General features: G+C 47.1%; 1 protein-coding gene across 3 annotated transcripts in view; it reads left to right on the forward strand.

The window, feature by feature from the left end:
• The first annotated feature begins 892 nt into the window (after positions 1-892).
• GPR173 (G protein-coupled receptor 173) overlaps positions 893-22,275 on the forward strand; it is a 32,211-nt gene continuing 10,828 nt past the window's right edge. For 2 of the 3 annotated variants that reach the window (XR_010584277.2, XM_005593625.4), the window contains exons 1-2: positions 893-1,581; positions 2,208-2,290. The gene's annotated coding sequence lies outside the window, so the exon portion shown is untranslated. The remainder of the gene's footprint in view (positions 1,582-2,207; positions 2,291-22,275) is intronic. The other variant, XM_005593626.4, reaches the window with a different exon arrangement.

Consider the following 22,275-nt stretch of genomic DNA (forward strand, 5'->3'; position numbering starts at 1 on the left):
CTGCTGGCCCTAAGAAAGTGGGGATGGCATAGGAGATATCCTGAGAGGGGGCTGTTCAGAGTTGGGCAGCGCTCCTTTCACACGCCCCCACCCCACCCCCACCCCCGCCCAGCCAACCTCCAGGCCTTGCAGGGGAAAATGCCCATAGAACCCCATTCTAAATCAGTGTATGAATCCCACCTCTCCAGGCCCTAAGCATGCCTCCCAGCCAAAAGCTTTTGAGAAACTTTCGCCGGACCTTTGTCCCGACCCAGACCCTAGCGTCCCCTACGCCCTGCCTCCTCTGCACTTCCAGCCCATGTGAGTTGCTCTCTCAGCAGCCTCTTGGCCATCTCTCACCACCTCCACTCATGCCTCTCTCGAGCATCTCAGAAAGGCCCGAACCTGACTTCCCCAGCCAGCTATTGTCCTGGCAGCACAGTCGCCACGCCAGCGTCCCCACCCAGTCAGCCAGCCAGCCGGCTGCTCCCTGGCCTCGCCAGCCCCCCCTCCCCGCCCCGCCCCAGGGAGGACCAGGCTGGCAGCTGGGAGTCTCCCTGCCTGCTCAGCCTTCCTCCTTCCCTCCCTCTCCCTCCCTGCCTCCCTCCTCCTCCGCCCGCCCCTGAGGCAGGGACCGTGCAAATCGAGGAGAGGGGGGACGGACAGGCCTGATGGGGTCCAGCTTAGGGCCCCAGATTCCCCACTGATGCTCTATCCAGGATGGGTGTCCCCAGCATCGTGGGACCTGGATTTGTGTGCACCGGGGTGGTTCCCAGGCCAAGAGGGTCCCTCCGGCAGTCCCTTAGTGCCCTCGTTTTGCATGAGGACCCCCCTCGGATGCTCTGAGCCACCCTCCTCAACCCGGATCTAAAACCCGGGACACAGCTATCAGGCCAGCCTCTCTCTCCACCCCACCCCCTCTTTCTGGCGTCCATCCCCTCCCCAACACCACCTCTGCTGCTGCCTCTGGCTGTGGACCTGCACCTCTTCCCCATCCCCGCCAGGCCCGGGGAGCGGGGTGAGCCTGGATGAGAGCCCCCCCAATCTGGGGCTCTCCCAGGCCATGGCCCGTGTGCTCCCAGGGAGGAGCCCCGGACCCTGAGCATCTGCTGGAGGCTTGGCAGAGGCCCCGCGGGGACCGTGTCTTCTGAGGACAAAAGGCGGCGGCCAGCAGGCAGACGGAGGGGGCGGTGGGGGGAGTAGGGGGACCGGCAGCCAGGCAGGCAGACGGGTAGCAGGGGCCAGCACTGGCCCCCCTCCCAGCTTGGCAGTAGCATGAAGATGGGTGTGGGAGTGTATAGTGGAGGAAGCACCTGCCGGGACCCCCACCTGCCAGCTAGTTGGGCACCCCAAGGCTGTGTGCTGCCCACCTGGTGTTCCCCAACACCCCTAGCCCTACCCAGTGCACCCCTCCGGTGCCTGCTTTCCCTGATGCCTGCGATTTAGACCAGCCCGGCTGTATCCACGGCAACAGAAGCAGGAGTGTCACTGGCTGCCAGATCACTGAGGGTCCCACAATGTGGCCCGGGCTGTGATTTACCTGGGTGAGACAGCTTGAGTCCCCATCCTGGATTCTAAGACATCCCTGCTGAGAGAGCCCAGGTAAGCAGTCAGCATCCCTCCACCAAGGATTGGGGGCTGGGACTTCTGTTCTGTCTCCCCACACATACTTCAGAGTCTCCATCACTGCCATGCTCTCCGTCTCTCTCTGACTCTGTTAGTCTCTTTCTGCTCCATCACAGGGGCTCCTTGGCACCCAAGCCTGGGGACTCCTCATCTTACCCCCATCTTCCCCAATCCCAAATGTCCCATGAAAAAGGGAACCACCACCTGTTTCCCCTCACAGGGTCTGTTTTTATCATCATGGTTGCGTTTGGGCATGAGGCTGTGTTAATCTTTCCTTGTGTGCTGGCTGTGGAAGGGATGCCTGGGATCCCGGCCGTGTTCCCTTTACAATGCCTGCACCCTGGGCAGGCTCAGCCTCTTGCGGCTGCTCCTCTCCCTCTCCCTCCTCCTCCACTCTCTTCCAGGATCCTTGGCCTGCTGGCAGGGTGTGTGTGTGTGTGTGTGTGTGTGTGTGTGTGTGCATGTGTGCACCTGGGTAGCAAGCAGGTGGGTAGACATGACAGAGAAGCTGCTCCCAGCCCAGACCACCCCCCATTCCTTCTTTCCTCCTTTCCTTCCTTCCTTCCTCCACCACTGCACCCCCCCTCCATCTCTCCCTACAGGTAGCAGAGTTTTGCTCACTCACCACTGAAGATGTTGCCGGTTCCCAGCTAGAGGGAGGAAGCCACTGTAGAGCTAAAGGACGGTGAGGTGGTAGTGGGGAGCACTTCCAGGCCCTAGGCTGCCTGATGGTTCTGTGGGGGCAAAGATCAAGCCCATGACAACCTGCAGGGGCCAGGAACAACATGGTTGTCCCTACAGTGTGGGACACAGCCTCCACCACAAGGCTATCTGTCTCTGTTTCAGATGCCCATGTTGTGTCTGGGAACCCCCAGATCTTGTGGCCTTGTGTCCAGTAGCCAGAGGTCTGTATATCTGGAAGGGCAGGAAAGCCTGGTACATACAGAACATGGATCCTCCCAGGGACACTTCCCCCAACTACTAGCTCTGCAACTTTAGCGGAAGCATGCCACTTACTGAACCTCAGTTTTCCCATCTGTCAAAGAGACTGATAACCCTTCCCTGATGGGTGTGTGTAGGCATTGAATGAGTTGGTGCGTTTAAGTAAGAGATGCGCATCGAGGTGGCACTGAAGCAATGTCAGCAAAGCTCACGGTCAATATTGTTGCTGATTATTCATGATTAATAGTGTTATTGATTACTTGGAGGAGGGACAGGTCTTTCTTCTCCAGGGTCTCAGCAGAGATCTGGGGAGGGCAGCAAGTGGGCAGATGGAGAGGAGTGGAAGAGAGGCAGGAGAAGCCTTGTGTTAATACTTCTCGTTTGTAGAGAATGATAAGTGGTTATGGGCAGAGCCTCCCTCCCCCACCCCACTCCAGGCTTCTTTCCCTGCACTTGTCCCTGTTTGTGCACACACACACATGCATACACACACAGAGGCTTGAGCCCCCATGAGCCAGCAAAGGCCTGGCTTGCAGCCTGCAGCCTTCCTGGCCCTGGTGATGTATGTGTCTCCCTGTTGAGGGGAGACTTGGCAAGAGTTTGGCCTGTGGTCAGTGGTTGGCAGGGCCTGGAGATGAGGCTGAAGCTCCTGAGATCATGGGGCTTCGGGTAGAGCTGGGGTGTGGCCCATGCAGCAACCAGACCTGTGAGGGACGCCTCCCGGGGAGCTGCTCACCTAGAGCCTGGGATGGGGGAAGAATGGGGTCTGCTGGCTGATTTTGGGGTATGGAGATGTGATGGGACACAGAGTGTGGGGCTGGTGACCAAGGGAAGAGAAGGAATGGGGAAAGACTGAGGCACAGAAGACCATCTCTGTGGGGGCAGGGAGGGGGACTTTGAGGCATAAAGTAGACTTTTCTGAAGAAGCATTTGGTGTGGGAGAGGACCTGGTCTGTGGTCTGGAGGCCTCTGGGCCCGAGCGTGGGTGTATATATGTTACTGGAAATGTGTGGCTGAGTGTGTAGTTTGTGTGTGCATGTCTCTTCATGGGCAATGTGGCTGTGTATGAACCTATGTGTGTGAGCAGGCCGTGTGATGGCATGCGTGTGAGTGTGTGGGTATCTGGGTAGGCTTGTGTGTGTACTGTGGGGTGGGCATGACTTTGCATGTCTGTCTGGGTGATCAAATGGGCATGTTTGATTTTGAGCCTGAGTGTGGGTGTGTTTTCTCTGAGCCATCAGGCCTGTTGAATGTCTGGTTGTATATGTGTGTGGCATCAGTTTTTCTTTGAGTGTATGTGTCTGGTTGTATGTGTATGAGTGTGTGGGTTTCAGAATGCCTGGGTGTGCTTGCCCAATTAGATGAATGCCTAGTTGTATCTGATTGTGCATACTGGTGTGTGCTCATGAGTGTAGGTGCATCTAAAGGGTGTGTTTTTGAGTGCAAGGGCATATATGTGCATGTCCATGCATGTATGAGAGGGTGTATATGTGTGTGTGTATATATGAGTGTGTCTGTCCTGCATTTGTGTGGGTAGTCTTTTGACTTTCTGTGAATGTCTGTATGTGGGTTCTCCAGCATTTTAAATTATATAGATGTCCATGTGTGCATGTTCCAGTGTATATCACCTATAGACAAACCTTTATGTCCACATCCGATTAGGGAAATGTTAGTGTAGGTGGGCACACTAGTATAAGGAGAACTAATTGTATGGGTAGGGGAGAGTGTGTGAATGAAAATCTATTTTGTGGGTATGCCTACGTGTGCACATTTGATTGTGTATGTGAGTATGTCTGTGTGGGGGAGTGTATGCCTGTCTGGACACAAACACACACACACACACGCAAAATGCTGTGTGCATAGGTGAAATGGTGCATTGTCTATATGTCTAATTGTGTTTGTGTGTACACTGTTATGTGTGAGTAAATGTCTGATTGTGGCATGCATGAGTAGCTACTTGGATGTGCATGTCTCATTATGTGTTTTGTCTGAATTTCTGAGTGCGTGTGAATGTGTATTTGAATATGCCTGTGAGTGATTGTGAGTGTATATGTGAGTGTATATGCTAGTATGTGTGAACATCTGGCTGTGTGTGTTTCATTGAACATGTCTGTATATGCCTGCCTGTCCATACACATCCGTGTGTGTGTGTGTGTGAATATGCCTGTGTGTATGCCTGTACATTCAGACAGGCATACACAGAGGTATATTCATATGTGTGAATGTGCCAGTTTGTACAGTTCTAATTATTTGCATGTATGTGTTTGCGTTAATGCCTCTTTGTTCTGGAGCATATGTTGTAGAACACAATATAAGGTAATGTCCATGCATGCCACTCTCAGCCTATAAGTGTGTTTAAGTGTGTGTATGTGAGAGAGAGAGGATGTGTGTGAGGATGTGTGTGTCTGTGATGAGTGTGGATCAGTCCTTCTTGTGTGGCTGGATGTACAGTTGTGTGTATGTGAGTGTACTTCCATGTGTGCATGTGTGTGAATATACCTTTGTGTCCAAGTCCATCTGTGAGAATGTAGGTGTAAATGAGTCCTCTTTATTGTGTAGCTTCTCATATGGGTGTATGCACTTGTAGGAATGTACATGATGTACATATCTGGCTGTGATAGTGTGAGCATGTTTTGTGAGTACATTTGTATTTCCATGTCTGACTGTATGCATATGAGAATGAATTAATGAACAAGTCTATGTGCATGTGAACATGCCCACTTGTGTGTACAAGTCTGTGTTAGGAATGTCTGCGTATCTGTACTTCATGTCATTTACAAGCATGTGCATATCTAGGTGTTTAGGTGTGTGAGTACACCCACACAGGTGTGTGAGTGTGTAAATATATGTGGTCATGTCTGGGTGTGTGTGTGCACACATTTGGGAGCTTGCCTCTCTGTCTCCATGTTTGTTCATCATCTCCTTGGGTGTGATACAAAGTCTGTCTGTGGACATGTGAAGGTATGCATGTATGTACCCCTGTGTTTGTGAATGAATGTATGTCATTCGTGGGCATTATGTCATGTGAATGTATGTCATGCATGCATGCCTATGTTCAAGAGTAAACAGGCCAGGTGTAGTGGCTCACGCCTGTAATCCCAGCACTTTGAGAGGCCGAGGCAGGTGGATCACGAGGTCAGGAGATCGAGACCATCCTGGCCAACATGGTGAAATCCCGTCTCTACTACAAATACAAAACTTAGCCAGTCGTGGTGGCAGGCTCCTGTAGTCCCAGCTATTCAGGAGGCTGAGGCAGGAGAATGGCGTGAACCCGGGAGGCGGAGCTTGCAGTGAGCTGAGATCGCGCCACTGCACTCCAGCCTGGGCGACAGAGCAAGACTCTGTCTCAAAAAAAAGAAAAAAAAAAGGGTAAACGGATGTAGACGTGTGACTAAGTACAGTGTGAGTGAGTCCATGTGTAAGGATGAGTGTAGGTGTTTGTGCATGTGTCTGTCAGTCGATGTGAGAGAGATACTTGGCCTTGGGCCTGTGCAGATTGGGCCTTATTGGCAAGGGGATGAAAAGGGAGAATACTTACAAGTCTGTGTACCTCAGTATGTATTTATGTGTATGACTGAGAGTCACTGGTGCCCTGCGAGACAATGACTGTCTGTAAGTGTGTAGACATCCTGCAGATTGGCAAGTTATGACACCTGATGCCTGTGACCCCCATTCTGGGGCTTCTCTGGCCTTGACCATGTACTGGGCTTTTGTGGGGGTCTCAGGATAATTCCTGTCATTATTCACACTCAAGAAGTGGGCACCAATCATGGCCGATGTCCTACTGGGGAAAAGAGGCCCGTTTAGAAAAAGATTCTTTGAAACACAAAGACCTCCCTTCTCATCCCCCCAACCATCAAAGGCCCAGAGTAGAGTGGCATTGTATGGTATCTAGGGTTGGTAAATAGTTTTCACTGAGAGGACCCAAATTATGCCATCCAGGCAGAAATCTAGACAGTGAAACCCCGTCTCTACTAAAAATACAAAAACAAAATTAGCCAGGTGTGGTGGTGGGTGCCTGTAATTCCAGCTACTCGGGAGGCTGAGGCAGGAGAATGGTGTGAACCCAGAAGCCGGAGCTTGCAGTGAGCTGAGATAGCGCCACTGCACTCCAGCCTGGGTGACAGAGCGAGACTCTGTCTCAAAAACAAAAAAAAAAAAGAAAAGATCTTAGTAAAGTGTGTGTGTGTGTGTGTGTGTGTGTGTGTGTGTGTAGACTGGTATATCTGGTGAGAGAGAAAGGATGTGGTCTGCATGTGTGTAAGAGAGAGCATGTCCCGGGTGCAGTGGCTCATGCCTGTAATCCCAGCGCTTTGGGAGGCCAAGGCGGGTGGATCACCTAAGGTCAGGAGTTTGAGACCAGCCTGATCTATATGGTGAAACCCCATCTCTATTAAAAATACAACTGGGCATGGTGGTGCATGCCTGTAGTCCCAGCTACTCGGGAGGCTGAGACAGGAGAATTGCTTGAACCCAGGAGGTGGAGGTTGCAGTGAGCCGAGATCACACCACTACACTCCAGCCTGGGCAACAGAGCAAGACTCCGTCTCAAACAAAAAAAAAAAGAGAGAGAGAGCGCATGGGTGTATGGGTGTTTCTGGGTAGGGTGTGCATGTGAGGCATTTGGGTGTGTTTGGGAGTGTGGGGTCAGTGTGGTTGTATGTAAAGTGGCCTGTGTGGGTGGAGGATGGTATAAGTGAGAGTTGGGCTGGGGATATGTGTGAGGATGTGTGTATTTGAAGGGTATGTGAGTGTGGGTTTATCTGAATGGTGAGATAGGTGGTGTGCATGAGAAAGAGAATTTGGGCACATCTGGGTGAGGGTGGGAGTGTATATAATTGGGGGTGTCTATGGAGTGTGTGTATGGGTGGTGTGTGTGAGACAGTATGGATGTATCTGCATTGTGTGTGTACAGTGTGAGTAGATCTGGCTGATGGTGATTAAGAGAATTGGGGGTCGAGATTGTGTTTGTGTGTAAGAGAGAGTGGGGGTGTTTCTGAGTGTGGTAGAGGTGTGAGCACGCATGTCTTCTGTGGGAAGAGTGTGCGCTGGATAAGGTGTGAGAGTTTGGGTTTAACTGGGTTGGAGGCAAGTGTGGATGTAGTGGGGGGGTGTATCAGAATATAGGTGCATGTGAGGTGTGGATGTATCTGGATGGTGTGTGAAAGAGAAAGTGTGTAGGTACATTTGGGCTGTGTGTGAGACAGAGTGTGGATGTATTGGGGGTAGAGTGGGTTTGAATGTGGGTGTATCCGGATGGTAGGCGAGTGACAGCATGGGTATATTTGGGTGATGGAGTGTGCAATAAAGTATGTCTGGATGGCGTGTGATGAGAGCTTCGGTTGTATCTGGGTGGAGAATGTGGGCATATATGTACTTGGGTGTGGGTGTGAATGTGTATAACTGGATGGGTTGTGTAAAAGAGAGTTGGGGGCACAGCTGAGTGGGAAGTGTGTGTATGGAGTGTGGGTGCTTGTGGGTGGTGTGGAGGAGATGAGAGCATGGGTGGATCTGGGGAGTGGGGCATGTGCAGAGGTCCACTGGATGGCATGTGTGAGAGTTGGATATGTCCAGGTGGGTTGTGTGTGTGGATGGAGTTATACCTGGGTGGTGCATGTGGCTTTGAGTGGATCTCCATGGTCTATATGGGATGAATCTGGATGATGATGTAGGAGAGGATGGATGTGTCTGGATGGGGCTGTGAGAGTGGGGCTGTATTTGGAGTGTGTGTGTACTGTGAGAGTGGGGCTGTATTTGGAGTGTGTGTGTGTGTGTGTGTGTGTGTATGGGTATGAGAATGATGTGTGTGTCTGTGTGTGTGGATGTATTTGGCTTGGGAATTTGTGAATGTGAGTACTTGGATGGGGTGTGGGTAAGTGTAGTCTCTTTGGAAGGTATGTGTGTCATTGTGGGTGTGTCTTAATACTGTGTGTGAGAGAGAGAGAGATTGTAGGTGCACCTGGTTCGGGTATGAGGGCTCTGAGTTGGGGTGGGGTACAAGTTTGAGTGTATCTGTGTGATGTGAGAGTGTGGGTGTACTGAATTGGGAGTTTGCATAAGTGTGGAGGGCCTGTGCGTGTAAGTGCATTTGAGATGTATGTATATGAGAACGGGTGTATTTAAATGGGATTTGTGTGAGAGGGTGTGGGTGTATCAGCGTTGGGTATATGTTTGAAAGTAGGTGTATTTGAGAAGAATGTGGGCACATCTGAGTTGGAGCATGTGAGAGTGTGGGGTATATCTAAGACCACAAAGACCTATAGGATGTGAGCAGGGCTCAGCCTGTGTCTGAATGTCTACATGGCTATGAATCAGGATGTGTATATATAAATAGGATGTGTCATCTCTGGGTGGTGTGAGAGTGTGTGGGTGTGTGTGTGAGTGTGAGTGAATCTAGGGGGTGTGCATGTGGCTGCATCTGGCCACATGTGTGAGTATGTGGCCAGCATGTGAGTATGAGGATAGCATGTGTGAGTATTTGGGTGAGGAATATATCTGAGAATGTGACTGTATCTGTGTGTGAGTGTGCAAGTGGTATATCTGGAGGTTTTGTGTGTTCAATAATGTGGGTGTGTCTGGGTAGGGTGTGTGATTGTGGACATGTGTATGAATGTATATATATTTCCCGGGGCATATATATCTCTGCTGGAATGTCTGTAAATGTGAACATGTCCATGTTTGTTTACGTATGTGACTAGGTGTGTGTGGCCATTTGTACCTGAGTGTATCAGCTGGGTGTGCACGTGCTTGTGCTAAAGTGGTATGTATCTGTACTTGTGCATGAGGTGAGTGTACTTCTACATATAAGTTGGATCTGCAAGGTCTCTGGAGGCAGCTTTTGTGTTCGAATCCTAGTTCTGCCATTTATTAGCTGTATGGCTTTGGGCAAGTCACCTAAGCTCAACAAAGCCCCAGTGTCTTATCTGTAAAAGTGGGAGTACTATTACCTATCTCATAGGATGAGGATTGGGTGAGTTATATGAAAAGCACTTAGAGGCTGGACGCATTGGCTCACGCCTGTAATCCCAGCACTTTGGGAGGCCGAGGCAGGCGGATCACTTGAGGTCAGGAGTTCGAGACCAGCCTGGCCAATGTGGTAAAACCCTGTCTCTACTAAAAATACAAAAATTAACTGGGCGTGGTGGCACACGCCTGTAATCCCAGCTACTCGGGAGGCTGAGGCAGGAGAATCGCTTGAACCCGGGAGGTGGAGGTTGCAGTGAGCTGAGATCATGCCATTGCACTCCAGCCTAGGCGACAAGAGTGAAACTCCATCTCAAAAAATAGAAAGAAAGAAAGAAAGAAAGAAAGAAAGAAAGAAAGAAAGAAAGAAAGAAAGAAAGAAAGAAAGAAAGAAAGAAAGAAAGAAAGAGAAAAAGAAAAAAAAAGTGGCTGGGCACGGTGGCTCACACCTGTAATCCCAGCACGTTGGGAGGCCAAGGTGGGTGGATCACCTGAGGTCGGGAGTTTGAGACCAGCCTGACCAACATGGAGAAACCCCATCTCTACTAAAAAAAAAGAAAAAAGAAAAAACCACACACACACACAAAATTAGCCAGGTGTGGTGGCGCATGCCTGTAATACCAGCTATTCGGAAAGCTGAGGCAGGAGAATCACTTGAACTCAGGAGGTGGAGGTTGCAGTGAGCCAAGATCATGCCATTGCACTCCAGCCTGGGCAACAAGAGTGAAACTCCATCTCAAAAAAGAAAAAAAAAAAAAAGAAAAGAAAAGAAAAAGAAAGAGAAGGAAAAGAAAGAAAAAAAGAAAAGAAAAGCACTTCGAACAGTGCCTGGCATGTAATGAGTCCTCTGCACCATATAAGCCATTATGTATTACTATAATTATTAGCCATGCCAGTGTGTAATAGTATGTGTCCATCTGCAAGTGTGAATGGGGTTTCTATGTGCATATTTCCCGTTATCTGTGTCTATGTGTCTGTGTGACAGAATGAGCATATCCTGTGTGTATCTGTGTTTGTACATGAAAGTGGGTTTGTACTTCTGTGTATCCCAGTGTGCATACAAAACCACGAACATGTGAGAAAGGAAGCATGTGTCCCGGGCGTGAATGGAGGGGGTTGGCCCCATGTGTGTATTTCCCAGTGCACACACATCTGGGTGTATGAGTGCACATGCCTGTATCTGTGTTAGTGTAGTGTCTGTGAGTGTGGGTGTGACCTGCACTGCTGGTGTGTCTGCACATGTGAGCATGCTTCTATCTGTGTGTGCATGCCAGCGTGTTTTTATCTGCCTATGTAAACAGGTTTGTAGGGGTCAATATGTAAATGTATGTATGTGAATCTCTGTTGCGAGTGCCTATAAATGTCAGAAGGTTGGTATCCAGGTTTATATGTGATGATCCAGGTGCGTGCATGTGTGTGTGTGTGTAAAGGGCTAGTGTGCATCTGAGAGTCTTTCTGTATTTATAAACATCAGTGGCTATGTGGATGTGTATGCTTCAGTCTGCATTGCTCTACATGCCTGCTTGCCTTTGTGTGTGTGTAGCAGTGAGGCTGAGCCATGTGCTTGTATGTGTGAGCAGGTCTGTACTCTGTGTATATGGATGTGTTCCAGGGCAGATTTGTGACAGTGGCTTTGTATAGTAATAGAGCGGGTTTTAATCTCTTAGTATAAGAACCAGTGGGGTGGCACATGGGAGGGCCTGGATCTATAGGATATGAGCAGGACTTGACCTATGTTTTCTTATGTCTGTGCATGTAACACTGTATCTGTAAGTGTGTAGGTTCATGTAGTTTGGTTCATGTGTATGTATGTCTGTAAGTGCCTATGTAAATGGTGAACGCATTTCGCCTAGACCTGTATTCCCTTTTTTTTTTTTCCGTAGAAGAAAGACTATTAAGAAGGCTTTGAAGTTAAAAAATAAAACTCTCGGCAGGGCGTGGTGGCTCACGCCTGTAATCCCAGCACTTTGGGAGGCCGAGGTGGGCGAATCACGAGGTCAGGAGATCGAGACCATCCTGGCTAACACGGTGAAACCCCCGTCTCTACTAAAAATACAAAAATTTTAGCCAGGCATGGTGGTGGGCGCCTGTAGTCCCAGCTACTCGGGAGGCTGAGGCAGGAGAATGGTGTGAACCCGGGAGGCGGAGCTTCCAGTGAGCCGAGATCACTCCACACTGCACTCCAGCCTGGGCGACAGAGTGAGACTCCATCTCAAAAAATAAAAAATAAAATAAAGTAAAAATAAAACTCTCAATACAATTTTTATGTGTGACACAGGGTCTCACTCTGTCGCCCAGGCTGGAGTGCAGTGGCACGATCTCGGCTCACTGCAACCTCTGCCTCCATGCCGGCCATTTAATTTTTGTTAAATATATTTTTTTTAACCCTTAAATCAGCTCAACAAATATATAATCAGTAATTTAGCTCTGTAAGATTAAAGCTCCATTACTTTATTTTAAATAAAATATGTTTTAGGCCAGGTGTGGTGACTCACACCTGTAATCCTAGCACTTTGGGAGGTCAAGGTGGACAGATTGCTTGAGCCCAGGAGTTTGAGACCAGCCTGGGCAATATGGCAAAACCCCATCTCTACAAAAAATAGAAAAATTAGCCAGGTGTAGTGGTGTGCACCTATAGTCCCAGCTACTCAGGAGGCTGAGGTAGGAGGATCACTTGAGCCCAGGAGTTCGAGGCTGCAGTGAGCCATGAACATGCCACTATACTCCAGCCTGGGTGACAGAGTGAGACCATGTCTCAAAAAAAAAAACAAAAAAACCCAGAACCTGTCTCTACAAAAAATAGAAAAATTAGCCGGGCATGGTGGCACATGCCTGTAGTCCCAGCGACTTGGGAGGCTGAGGTGAGAGGATCCCTTGAGCCCAGGAGTTCAAGGCTGCAGTGAACCAAGATCTCGCCATCGCACTCCAGCCTGGGTGACAGAGGGAGACCCTGTCTCAAAAAAAAAAATTTTAAAAAGTATATATATATACATACACACATACACACACACACACACGTATATAGTTCTTAAAATTTATTCCATAAAGTACATATTTCCCTGTAAACTCCCTACGTATACACAAGAGGTAAAAAGTGAAAAAAAATTTTTTTTGAGACACAACCTTGCTCTTGTCACCCAGGCTGGAGTGCAGCGGCACGATCTTACCTCACTGCAACCTCTGCCTCCCAGGTTCAAGCGATTATCGTGCCTCAACCTCCCGAGTAGCTGGGATTACTGGCATGCTCCAGCACACCCGGCTAATTTTTGTATTTTTAGTAGAGACAGGGTTTTTCCATGTTGGCCAAGCTGGTCTCGAACTCCTGGCCTCAGGTAATTCACCCACCCAGGCCTCCCAAAGTCCTGGGATTACAGGCGTGAGCCACCGCATCCAGCCAAAAAAAATTTTTTTAATAAAAAAAATGACGGCCGGTCGCGGTGGCCCAGTACTTTGGGAGGCTGAGGCAAGTGGATCACCTGAGGTCAGGAGTTTGAGACCAACCTGGCCAACATGGTGAAACCCCATCTCTACAAAAAATACAAAAATTAGCCGGGCATGGTGGTGGGTGCCTGTAATCCCAGCTACTCGGGAGGCTGAGGTAGGAAAATCACTTGAACCCGGGAGGTGGAGGTTGCGGTGAGCAAAGATCGCACCATTGCACTCCAGCCTGGGCAACAAGAGCGAGACTCCGACTCAAAAAAAAAAAAAAAAAGACAACAGAAACCACAGTGGGAAGGGGATTAATTATTAACAAAAAGTTAGAAATTTCTGATTGGGGTGCCCCTACAGCCCTTCACCCCTGCCCCGCGCCCCCTACCCATCTCTGGCTGTGCATAGCTGATGTACAAAATGGTATACGGTTAGCCTCAAAAAGGGTGTAAAAATGTCACCGTCCTCCTCTGGAAGCGTCTGTACAGTCTGAGACTGTAGGCCTGTATTTCTATAGAAAGGCAGTTATATAGTTATATCTGTGTATTGTATGTGTGTGTATCTTTGATCAATTTGCTGGTGTGGGTATCTACATGCATGCCTAGCTGTTTCTGTGCAGTTGAGGGGGCATGTTTGTGTGTCTGTGTATGAGTGTCTCATTGTGCTTATCGGCTGGTCTGAATGTGAGTGCAAATTTGAATTTCCATGTACACATGTCCCCATGTGCACATATCTGTCTCTGTATGTGCTAGTGTTTCTATGTAATGTGACTAGATGTAAATGTATTAGGGCATTCACAACCTGGCACACAGAGAAAGTGAAATATTTTATGGCACACTGGAGTAAACTGAAGAGGGTTAGGGGTACTAGAGTTGGGTGAAAAGGAATTTCTTACATTTTCCTCACATTATACAATTACAGGAAGAAAAATTAAAATGCAGAGTTTTTGGGGAGTTATTAAATATTGAATTTGTGTACAACTTTCAAATGAAATCTTTTCCGTTTTTTTTTTTTTATGACACACTTGAGCTCACTTCTAGAAACATGTCTTAGTCTGTTTTGTGCTGCTCTAACAGAATACTTGAGACTGGATAATTTTTAACAAGCAGAGATTTCTTTCTTACAGTTCCGGAGGCTAGGAAGTCCAAGGTTGAGGGGCATGTATCTAGCAAGGGCCTCCTTCCTGCACCATCCCATAGTGGAGGGCAGAAAGGCAAGAGAACACGTTTTTGCATTAGAGAGAGAAGAGGAGAGGAGAGGAGAGGAGAGAAGAGGAGAGGAGAGGAGAAGAGAGGAGAAGAGAGAAGAGAGAAGAGAGAGAAGAGGGAAGAGGGAAGAGAGAAGAGAGATGAGAGAAGAGAGAGGAGAAGGGAGCCAAACTCATCTATTTATCAGGAACCCTTCCTACGATAGAAACCCACTCCCATGAAAACAGGATTAATCTGTTTATGAGGGCAGAGCCCTCATTACCTCATCACTTCTTAAAGGTCTCACTTCTCAATACTGTTGCATTGGGGATTAGGTTTCCAACACATGAACTTCAGAGGACACATTCGAGCCATAGCATTCTTCCTTAACTCCCAAAATCCATGTCCTTCTCACGTCTAAAATAGATTCATTCCATCCCAATAGCCCCAAAGTCTTGACTCGTTCCAGCACCAACTCAGAAATCCAAAATCAAGAGTCCCATTTGAATCAGACAGGAGAGACTCCAGGTGCAATTCATCCTGAGGCAAATTTCTCTCCAGATGTTAGCCTGTGAAAATAGCGAATTACGTTCTTCCAAAATACAGTGGTGGGACAGGCATAGGATAGACATTCCCATTCCAAAAGGGAGAAATAGGCAAGAAGAAAGGGGTAACTGGTCCCAAGTAAGTCCAAAATCCAACAGAGAAAACAACATTGTCTTTTGTGTGTGTGTGTGTGAGTTAAGGTCTCCCTCTCTGTCACCCAGGCTGGAGTACAGTGATGTGATCACGGTGTCACAGCTCACTGCAGCCTCAACCTCCTGGGCTCAAGCGATCCTCTCATCTCAGCCCCCAGAGCTTTTGTAGAGATGGGATTTGGCCATGTTGCCCAGGCTGGTCTCGAACTCCTGGGCTCAAGCGATCCACCCACCTCAGCCTCTCAAACTGCTGGGATTACCATGCCCAGCCAACATTAAGTCTTGAAGCTGGAGAATGATCTTTGATTCTGCATCCTGCGTCCTGGGCACACTAGAGCTGGGCTGGGCCCCCAAGGCCTTGAGCAGCCCTGCCCCTATGGCTTTGCTGGGCTCAGTCTACCCAGCAGCTCTCATGGGTTGAAATCTCATGCCTCCAGCCTTCCCAGGCTGGAGTTGCACATTCGTGGTCCTATAGTTCTGTGGTCTTGGGACAGCCCCACTCCCACAGTTCCATTAAGTGTTTCCTTAGTGGGGGCCCTCTGCAGTGGCTCCATCCCTATGACAAGTCTCTGTGTGGTTCCCCAAGCTGTCCATGAAATTCTTGGAAATCTAGACGAAGGAAGCCATGGTTCCACAACTCTTGCATTCTGTGTGCCTACAGAATTAGCACCATGTGGACACTACCAAGGTTTACAGGTTATACTTTCTGGAGCAGCAAGTAGAGCTGCACTGAGGCCTGCTTGAGCCACAGCAGGGGCAGCCAAGGGGTGTTGCTTCAGAATTGAAGGAGCAGAGTCCCAAGGTGGCACAGGGCAGCAAATGCTGAAGTCCTAGGGATACCTCTCTAGAAACCTTGCCCTCAAGATCCTAGCTTGCCTCAAAGGCCTCTGAATAGAATCTGGCTTCCTTCTACCCATGTTAGTCTCTTTAGCAGTCTCTTGGTCACACCCTTAGTATTCTCTCCCCAACACGCTTTTGTATTTTTTACATGGTCAGGCTGAGAGTTTTCCAAATCTTTCTGTTCTGCTTCTCTTTTAATTATAAATTCTGTCTTTAAATCATTTTTCTCTCGTTTTGCTGTACATAGCCAAAAGTAGTCATGCAGCATCTCACTTTGCTGCTTAGATTTTTTTTCTGCTATATATGCTGGTTTATGACTCTTAAATTCTGCCTTCCACAAAGTCCTAGGACATGAACACAATTCTGCCAAATCTTTGCACGCATATAACAAAGGTGGCTTTTATTCCAGTTTCTAATACCTTATTTCTCATTTCCATCGGAGACCTCATCAAAATGGCCTTTACTGTCCATATTTCTGATCATGGAATTAGAAATAAAGCTAAGGAGCCTAAATCTCCTTAGGGATTACTTAAGTGGTCATGATCAGAACCACTTGGCGATTACATTTTTAACACATGAGCATCAGAACTGATCATGGCCACTTAAGTAATCCCTGAGGAAGTTTAGCCTTTCCCTATAGCACTTGTCTTCTTCTGAGGCCTCAACCAAAATCACCCTTAACCCCCTATTAATGGCATTACAGGCTTTTTCTAGCCTGCTCTTCCATATTCTTTCAACCTCTACCCATTACCCAGTTTCAAAGCCACTTCCACATTTTCAGACATTATAGTAGCAGCCCTATTCTTGGCACCAATCTTCTTAGTCCATTTTGCGCTACTATAACAGAATATTTGAGACTGGTAATTTGTGAAGAACAGAGATTTTAGGCCAGGCGTGGTGGCTCACGCATGTAATCCCGGCACTTTGGTAGGCTGAGGCAGGAGGATTGCTTGAGGTCAGGAGTTCAAGACTAGCCTGGCCAACATGGTGAAACTGCATCTCTACTAAAAATATAAAAATTAGCTGGGCATCCTGGTGGCAGGTGCCTGTAGTCCCAGCTACTTGGGAGGCTGAGGCACAAAACTCACTTGTACCCAGGAGGCAGAGGTTCCAGCAAGCCTAGATCACGCCACTGCACTCCAGCCTGGGTGACAGAGCGAGACTCTGTCTCAAAAAAAAAAAAAAAAAAAAGAGAGAGAGAGATTTTATTTTATTTCTTATCATTCTGGAGGCTGGGCTGTCCAAGATCATGTGGCTACATCTGGTGAGAGCCTTCTTGCTACATCATCCCATGGTGGAAGGCAGAAGGGCAAGAGAGCATGTGCACATGACAAAGAGAGAAGGGAAGTGGGTAGAACTCATCCTTTTATCAGGAACCCGTTTCTGTGATAAGCAACCCACTCCTGTAATAACAGCATTCATCCATTTATGAGGGAAGAGTCCTCATAACCTCATTACCTCTTAAAAGTCCCACCTGTCAACACTGTTGCATTGGGGATTAAGTTTTTAATGCATGAACTTTAGGGGACACATTCAAACCATAGCAGACCATAACTTTTAAATTCACTAATGTGAATTTGTAGTGGTCAACATCCATGCCCACTTCTGATCAAGTCGTAAGTGGTTTGATTTATTCTATGGTCCTTTGATTCATTTATGGTCATTTTAATCTTGATTTGGCAAATCCACTGATGCTGAGCATAGATCTTCTACATCAAGTTATTGTGTTTCTTGGTGAAAGCTCAAACAAAGGAAATTAAGTAAATAACAATTGGTAGTTTTGACACAGATATAAACTTCTATTGTGGCCTGCCACTTTTTGATCTTGGAAAGCATGTTGTTGAACGTAAGACACATTCCATGGAGATTGTTCAGACACAATCCGATGTTTGACCTAATGTCCTCAGTAATTAACTTGAATGTATGAAATGTAGCTGCATCATTCTACAGGTCAGCAGAGCTGACCTCAGAAACACAAGCTTTGGGGTCATCAGATAACCCTTTGGTTTCTCAGAAGCCTCAGGTGCAGTTTCTAGTGTTGAATATGGCTGGTGCTTTCACACCATACCCACCTTTCTTAAGAAATGGAACAACTGCTTATTCGTGCCTTCCTTTTCCACCTTCCTTTTATAATTCTCTTGTTCTTGTCATGGCCAGGCAGAAACTAAGGTTTTGTGCTTGAAATAGCTACATGATCTTTTCTATCTTTTGGTAGTCACCATCAACAGGAAATTGCTGGCATAAGTAGGTTGCAGCAAATGGTCAAAGAGTATTTTTTTTATTGGGTTAAAACTCGTTTCTCGACAAATAAGCAGAATTTGGATAATTTGTAGTTTTTGAATGTTGTGCTTCAAAGGGAGGATTCTTTTTTAAATCTAGCATCTCTATTTTCTTTTTTTTTTTTTTTTTTTTTTTTTTGAGACGGAGTTTTGCTCTGTCACCCAGGCTGGAGTGCGGTGGCCGGATCTCTGCTCACTGCAAGCTCCGCCTCCCGGGTTTACGCCATTCTCCTGGCTCAGCCTCCCGAGTAGCTGGGACTACAGGCGCTCGCCACCTCGCCCGGCTAGTTTTTTGTACTTTTTAGTAGAGACGGGGTTTCACTGTGTTAGCCAGGATGGTCTCGATCTCCTGACCTCGTGATCCGCCCGTCTCGGCCTCCCAAAGTGCTGGGATTACAGGCTTGAGCCACCGCGCCCGGCCTAGCATCTCTATTTTCTTTCAATCAAATATGAAATTTCATGTAACAAATGCAGGTGCGGTGGCTCATGCCTGTAATCCCAGCACTTTGGGAAGCTGAGGTGGGAGGATTGCTTGAGCCCAGGAGTTTAAGACCAATCTAGGCAACGTGACGAAACCTCATCTCTACCAAAAATACAAAAATTAGCCGGGCACGGTGGCACGTGCCTGTGATCCCAGCTACTCAGGAGGCTGAGTTGGGAGGATTGCTTGAACCTGGGAGGTTGAGGCTGCAGTGAGCCATGATCACCTCACTGCACTCCAGCCTGGGTGACAGAGTGAGACCCTGTTTCCAAAATAGATAGATAAATAAATAAATGCTCACAAATGGAATGCAACAGAAAATTTTCATTTTGTGTATCTTAAAATAATGATGGCTGGGCACAGTGGCTCAAGCCTGTAATCCCAGCACTTTGGGAGGCCGAGACGGGCGGATCACAAGGTCAGGAGATCGAGACCATCTTGGCTAGCACGGTGAAACCCCGTCTCTACTAAAAAATTAAAAAAAAAAAAAAAACTAGCCAGGCGAGGTGGTGGGCGCCTGTAGTCCCAGCTACTCGGGAGGCTGAGGCAGGAGAATGGCGTAAACCCGGAGGGCGGAGTTTGCAGTGAGCTGAGATCCGGCCACTGCACTCCAGCCTGGGCAACAGAGCGAGACTCCGTCTCAAAAAAAAAAAAAAAAAAAAAGTGATGAAGCTTTTCCCCTTAGTGAATGCAGACATTGCTCTACTGACCCTAACAAGTCTTCTTTTGCAACACCAAGTAAACATCACCCAGGGAACCACACTTGACTTCACATCTCCTAAGTTGAAGTTTTGCTTCGAATCCATAAACTCTGTCAGTACTCTCCACTCTATTCTTTAGTGTCTTTAACATTTTTTATGTAACTTTATTCGTGTGCAAAAAAAAAAGCCATTTGTTGAAGCCAGTAAACATAAAATCTGTGCCTGAGCTCAGGAGTTCGAAACCAGCCTGGGCAACATGGTGAAACCCCGTCTCTACGAAAAATACAAAAAAAATTATCTGGGCATGGCAGTGTGTGCCTGTAGTCCCAGCTACTTGGGAGGCTGAGGCAGGAGAATCGCTTGAACCCTGGAGGCGGAGGTGGCAGTGAGCCGAGATTGCACTACTGCACTCCAGCCTGGGCGACAGAGCGAGGCTCCAAAAAAAAAAAAAAAAAAAAAAAAATCTGAAAGATGAGAAGCATTCACAAAGAAATGTTGCCATGTTTCTTTTACCTCACACAATTGTTATTATTATTATTACCAAATCTCTACACACTTAGGTTTAAAACAACACGGAAGAATGTACTGATCCCAATTCCTTACAGAAAGCTGAAAGGCAGTTGGGAAATGTCTTGGATTTAATTACATTCATCTGGCATAATTTACCGTGGAAATGAGACCTACAGACAAACTTACAGGTGAGGGCTCCTCAGTAAATTAATCTCAGCGTTTTCCAAACAAACTGCTGTTGTGAACAGCAGCATTTGTCCACAGACTTATGCAGTTTCCACAGTATTTCAAAATATTCGTGTATCACTTTGAATATTTCAACCTTAGTTTATGTTGGTGCTTCTTGTACTTCTCTTCAAGTTTCTACCTAGTACTGTAAACTATGCAATGTCAATATCCATAGATGCATGGGTAGAAAATGAAAACCTGGCCCGGCACGGTGGCTCAAGCCTGTAATCCCAGCACTTTGGGAGGCCGAGGCGGGTGGATCACGAGGTCAGGAGATCGAGACCATCCTGGCTAACACGGTGAAACCCCATCTCTATTAAAAAAAAAAAAAAAAAATAGCCGGGCGTGGTGGCGGGCGCCTGTAGTCCCCGCTGCTCGGGAGACTGAGGCAGGAGAATGGCGTGAACCTGGGAGGCTGAGCTTGCAGTGAGCCGAGATCGAACCACTGCACTCCAGCCTGGGCGATGAGCAAGACTCCGTCTCAAAACAAGAAAAAAAAAGAAAAAAAGAAAAGGAAAATGAAAACCTTTCTGATTGAACATCTAAGTTAGTGTCATCTCAATGCCCTTTGACCTGTCACCAGTGTATCTCCTAACAGCAATAATTGAAAATGGCCCCTTTCCTATTCCCTTTACCTCATTGGTCTTAAAAATAGTGTAGATAATTTCCCTGCACACTGCTAACCTGTGAGATTCTACTGGGAGGGGCGTCTTAGCTTTACTTGTTAATCATGAAACCCTGTCACTAGCTGGTTGAGCTCCAGCTAAAAATATTCTAACCCATCTCATAAAGATCCCACTTTCTCAATTTGCCCTGCGAGATGCTTTAAAAATTCCAAATCTTTCTATTGAAGGGGTCAGCAGACCTCTGTGAGTTCTGAAAACTGATTTTTCTCTGCATTCTTAAGAAAGCAACACTTTGAAACAAAGTCATAAAGCAACTCAATTAAACTATTGTTGGGCTTCATTCATTTATTGACAAATATTTTTGTGTAAAAACAAAAGATAATAAGTATGAAATCCCACCAAGAATCAGATTTGGTTAATTTTTTAGTATCAAATACCAATCACAAGTAAATCATTAAATAAACCAAGAAATGATAAAAATGATATTGTTGTAATCTTTTTAAAAGAGTCCTGACCTTTTAGGAGTAGATACTGAGATACTTAAGGATGAAATGATATAATAGATATGCTTCAGAATACTGGGAGTGAGGGAAGTGGGTAGGGTTATAGGCAGAATGAGACTAGCTATGAGTTGGTGATTGGTGAGTCTGGGCAGTGGATCCACTGAGGTTCATTACAGTATTCTCTCTACTTTTTGTTTTGTCTTGTTTTTTTTGTTTTGTTTTGTTTTTGTTTTTGTTTTTGTTTTGAGACGGAGTCTTGCTCTGTCGCCCAGGCTGGAGTGCAGTGGCACGACCTCGGCTCACTGCAAGCTCCGCTTCTCAGGTTCACGCCATTCTCCTGCCTCAGCCTCCGGAGTAGCTGGGACTACAGGCACCCGCTGCCATGCCCGGCTAATTTTTTTTGTACTTTTAGTAGAGACAGGGTTTCACCATGTTAGCCAGGATGGTCTCGATCTCCTGACCTCGTGATCCGCCCACCTAGGCCTCCCAAAGTGCTAGGATTACAGGTGTGAGCCACCGCGTCCGGCCTTCTCTCTATGTTTTAGTGTTTGAAATGTGCTATAATAAAAAGTTTTTTTATAAAGAAGTAACAATCAGAAAAATAAAATAATACTATTCTCTTTAGAAACACCTAATACTATATAATAGTCCACATAGCAACAATCATACAACACTTCTATTTTTTCTCTGTTTCTTGGTGATGAGACAGCCCTCCTATTTTTGAAGAAGAAAAAAACTTGTGGAAAAATAAGAAGAAAATCAAATTAAAAGAAAAACAGGCGGGGTGCAATGGTTCATGCTTATAATCCCAAGACTTTGGGAGGCTGAGGCAGGAGGACTTCTTGAGCCCAAGAATTTAAGACTAGCCTGGGCAACATAGTAAGACTGCATCTCTACCAAAAAAAACTTAAAAAATTAGCCGGGCATAGTGGCACATCCCTGTAGTCCCAGCTACTCTGAGGCTGAGGTAGGAAGATTGCTTGAGCCTAGGAGGTTGAGGTTCATGCCAATGCACTCCAGCCTGGGTGACAGAGCGAGACCCTAAATAAATAAATAAATAAATAAATAAATAAATAAATAAATTTTCAAAAATGAAGACTAGGCGTGATGGCTCAGGCTTGTAATCCCAGCATCTTGCGGGGCTGAGCCCAGGAGTTTGAGGCTGCAGTGAGCTATGATTGCACCACCACACTCCAGCCTGGGTGACTGAGCGAGACTTTTGTCTTTTTTTTTTTTTTTTTTTTGAGACAGAGTCTCACTCTGTCACCCAGGCTGGAGTGCAG

This window comes from Macaca fascicularis, chromosome X, assembly GCF_037993035.2.
Source record: "Macaca fascicularis isolate 582-1 chromosome X, T2T-MFA8v1.1".
In the NCBI taxonomy this organism is placed as follows: Eukaryota; Metazoa; Chordata; class Mammalia; order Primates; family Cercopithecidae; genus Macaca; species Macaca fascicularis.